Source organism: Pteropus vampyrus, unplaced genomic scaffold (genome assembly GCF_000151845.1).
Source record: "Pteropus vampyrus isolate Shadow unplaced genomic scaffold, Pvam_2.0 Scaffold114, whole genome shotgun sequence".
In the NCBI taxonomy this organism is placed as follows: domain Eukaryota; kingdom Metazoa; phylum Chordata; class Mammalia; order Chiroptera; family Pteropodidae; genus Pteropus; species Pteropus vampyrus.
In genome coordinates, this window is record NW_011888895.1 from 1,212,035 (window position 1) to 1,216,180 (window position 4,146).

The 4,146-nt window shown below is 46.2% G+C and overlaps 1 protein-coding gene and 1 pseudogene across 1 annotated transcript in view; both read right to left on the reverse strand.

Annotated features, from left to right (window-relative positions):
• DOPEY2 (dopey family member 2) overlaps positions 1-4,146 on the reverse strand; it is a 96,158-nt gene that overhangs the window by 67,546 nt on the left and 24,466 nt on the right. The gene's annotated exons all lie outside the window — the stretch shown is intronic.
• On the reverse strand, positions 1,910-2,028 carry LOC111743482 (annotated as a pseudogene).

Genomic DNA, 4,146 nt, shown 5'->3' on the forward strand with positions numbered 1-4,146 from the left:
GCCCCAGTGTGGCTGTAAAAAACAAGACAGGACAGGACTGTGTGGGAGGGCCTGGGGACCATAAGCCAGGCTTCGGGGACATGGGTGCTGGGAGGCCCAACACAATGCTGGGCATGAGGCAGGCCCTAGACTGAAGAGTAAGGAAGACTGTCCTCCTCAAAGTGACTCTGTCACCATCAAGCCAGCTTCTCAACCACACATGGGAACCCATGTGCAGGTGAGAGCCGTGTGTTTCCGTCTAGGAAAACCTCCAGTCTTCACAGACGAGGCGGAACATGCGGCATATCAGGGCAGGCGACCTCCCATCCTAAGAAGACCCTGTTCTCTGGGCCATGGAAGCCTCAGGATGTTTCCGCAGGGAGAGAAAGAAGCTTGAATTTCCCCATCATTCTCTCAGCTCGGCTTCACGGCCACGTGGATCTGAGCAGACAGTAGCCCCAGAAGAGACAGGGGGCACTTCTAGACTGTGACTCCTGGCACCTTCACCAGGCAACCCCGCAGGAGAAACAGAAGCCTGTTGGCAAGGAGCGACGGTCCTGTCCTCAAGCAGGACACAGGCCCTGTCTGTGCCAAAGCACCCCTGGGTGTCTGCTACACCAGGAGTGCGAGTGGGCCAGTGCTATCCTTCAAGGTATCAGGCACTGTGACGGGGTGGGTCTTTGTGACTCAACCTTGCTACATCAAGTGTCTGTCATTAAGGCTGAACAACCCACATAACCCACACCAATGTTTACTGAGAGCCTTCAGGGCAAAGTCCACGTCTCTTAAAAGCCACTCCAAGGCCTCCGCAGGGGACTCCTGCCTGCTCCGCCCTCCTGTCTCCTAACGCTTCAGCTCCACCTGCGGCCCGGTCCGCCCTTCCCAACCCCTCTGCCCCAACGTCCTTCCTCCCCATGGCCTGCCTCCTTTTCCTCACAGGAGACTTAGCTCGGCACCCATCTCGTGCAGGCAGGATGGTCTCCACCCCCACATTTAGTCCTCCCCCACTGGGGTCCATGTGCACACCTGTCACTGACTTCCAGCGCTGTTCTCATGATTACCTGCCTAAGGGTCTGACTTGGGCGGCGGGGAACTCAGAGCAGGTCTGTCTCCTCCCCGTTTTTTTTTTTTTTTCCCGCGCTCTGCACGATGCCTACAGCAAAGCGAGCTATCTGGAGAATGGCACAGACATGTGCAATGCCCACTGCATTCTGTCCATGTGTCAGAACCGCTGAGCCCTGGACCATCTGGTCTTAGGGCCATGAGAGCTTTATTTTTACAAACAAACAATATGATCCCACCCCATCCCCCACAAAATACTGAGATTATGGAAGAGGTAAAAGGAAGAGAAGGAAAAGAATATTTTTTTACCAGAAGCCTGTGGTCTAATAGAACTCTCAAATTCAATAAAATCACACCTTAAAAACAAAACAAAAAACAAAACAGATACAACCAAAGGTCATCAAGAAATATCTTAAAACATTATAAGAGTCTAATATCTTTAAACAAAGGGAAAGCCAAGAAAATATTTAAATGAGCTTATGTAAAAACAAACAAACAACTGAGGAGGTGACCCGAAACATAGGCCGTGATGAAGGATCAGAACAGACGGACAGATGGCTGCAGCAGAATGGAAATGAACGTGGCAGACGCACAGGAAATGGCACATCTATTACGGACATTTTCAAACATATCGAAAGCACGTACAATAGCAACACAACAGCTTCAACAAGTACCAACTCCTGGCCAGTCCTGAAGACATGGCTCTTAGAAAACAATGTCTGTGACTCGGCTGGCTGACCGATGTGGCCGTGGGCTTTCTCCGTGATTCAAGAGTAGGAGAGCGAAACTGTTATTTTTGTCAGCACAGAGCTTTCGCTTTTGAAGTCACTACCAACTCTCACTTTTGCTCAGTGTAAGCTTTTTTTTACGCGTACAGCATCTGGTCTTTCTAGGTTGTCTCCCATCCAAGTACTAACCAGGCCCAACCCTGCTTAGCTTCCAAGATCAGACGAGATCGGGCACGTTCAGGGTGGCATGGCCGTAGACTGCTCTCTGTATTCTAAGGACATCTGCTATTTGAGGTGCAAACTCGGTGACCCATTCCCTGCAGTGGGTCATCTGGGATTCACAAGTGCTTGGTTTCTTTCCCCTCTAGATGTGGCAGGTAGACTCACTCAGGCCAGGGAAATGAGTGGAATGATACATGTCACTTCTGGCACAGGCTTTAGAAGACAGCTCAAACCTCGTCCCCAGCACTTAGCTCATGCAGACAATGGGTTGAGATGGAGCCTGTTCCAATCTGACTCCCTGAGAAATTAGAGCAAACAATACTTGCTGACCCAGTAAGGCAGAACTCAACCATGGTATAAAAACCAGAGACTGGGGACTGTTTGTTACCAGGACCTAACCCTCCCTATCCTGACCGATACACACACCTCTTCTCCTTTAAATGTGATTACAATGAACCACAACCATTTGTTTCAAATAAATGAGCTGGTTGCTATTTCTTTCTCATTTGAATTTCTTATGCCATTTACTTTAATTTGAAAAAGAAAAAGAAACAACCAAGAAACGAGGCTGTGACTAGCAGCATGGCATGAATTCTGCTCTGTATGCTGCCCAGGTGAATCAACACGAACATGGCACATCTGAGACAAGGACTCTGCCTACTGAGGAAAAGGCACCCAGTGATGAAAGAAGCTGTCTGGTTCGAAAACGTGGCAAGAGCACAGGATATAAACGGACAGTAGTTAGAAAAATGAAAAGATACCCTTCTTGATAAGAAAAATGCAAACTAAAACTACCAGGAAATGCCATTGTTTTCACCCATCAGATTGGCAAGTTAGATCAAAGCGCACAGGTTCTGGTGCAGAGCACAGCCACCCAGAGATCACGGATCAAGTTCATCACACCGAGAGTCAGAATTTGGCCAGACAGAACTCGTAAGCCTGCTCTGTGGGGGCGGTTACGATAATGAACCCCTCTGTACCTTTTTATCATTAAAAATGGGACTAAAATAGGACGTAGTTCATAATGATTGTGTTAACACACTTCCCACAGAGCCTGACACTTCACATGTGTCAAAACTGAGGCTAAACAGGACTGAGGCTATCAGAACGCCTGGTTTAAGTGTGTAAGCTTTCGGGCCAGAGCCTCCGATTTTGGTTCTACCACTTGTCAACTGCAAGCTAAAATGAGTGACCACAAGGGCTCAACAGGGAACAATGGATACCGCAGCCACTTCTGTACAGAGCAAGTCTCTCCTCAACCCTCACTCCGACAATGTGCTTTACACCATGACATTGACTTTGGTTGTGAGCGGTGCTCTTAGAAGAACTGATTTATGTATGATACACTCTAGACAGTTTGCAGCAAAGTGACAAAGAAGTTCTGCTTCCATATCCATATAATCAATGGAAAGGAAAGCGAAACCAGACAAAACAAAACCCATAACACAAGGTTTTGCTAGCTACTTCCTCCTCATGTTCCTCCATGCCTGGGATACTTAGAGTTCCTCTAATGTTAGGTGAATAAAAAAGTTCCTCTGCTGCAAAAGTAAAAAAATAAAAAAATAAAAATATAAAAAAATAGAATAAAATGAGTGACCACATGTGAAGAATTTAGCACAGTGCCTGGAATGGAGTGAACCATCAACAAATGTTATGTCTTATCCTAAGGACAAACTGAAAATCAAGCACAAGATTTAGTGGAGAGAAATGCATTGCATTTTTTAAAGAACTGATTATAACCCAGTTGTTTACTAATAGCGCCCTTCATTGTCAGAAAAGCAAACAAGGACACAGGTTAGATGCGCTAAGGAAAAAGACAGAAATGGTATTAGAAAGGAAAGGCTCAACTGTTGTACCTGGAAGTAAATCAACTGTAAACCGCAAATCTGGTAAGAAATCCGAGACACAGAAGTTGGAGAAAATCTGCATATAATAACAGGTAGAGTTGGAGAACCTAAAATGTCTTTTTAAGAAGACAGAGGAAAAGATAAATAGAAATTGATATTTGAGATTAAAGGGGGAAAGTATTATTTCTTAAATGATATTTCATGAAAATTTTCTAGAACATTTTGCAAGCTGGAAGACGAGATCAGAATCGCCGGGTGGAGATGCTTCCCAGGTGGCAGCTGGAAACACTTCTGGAAACGAAGGACTT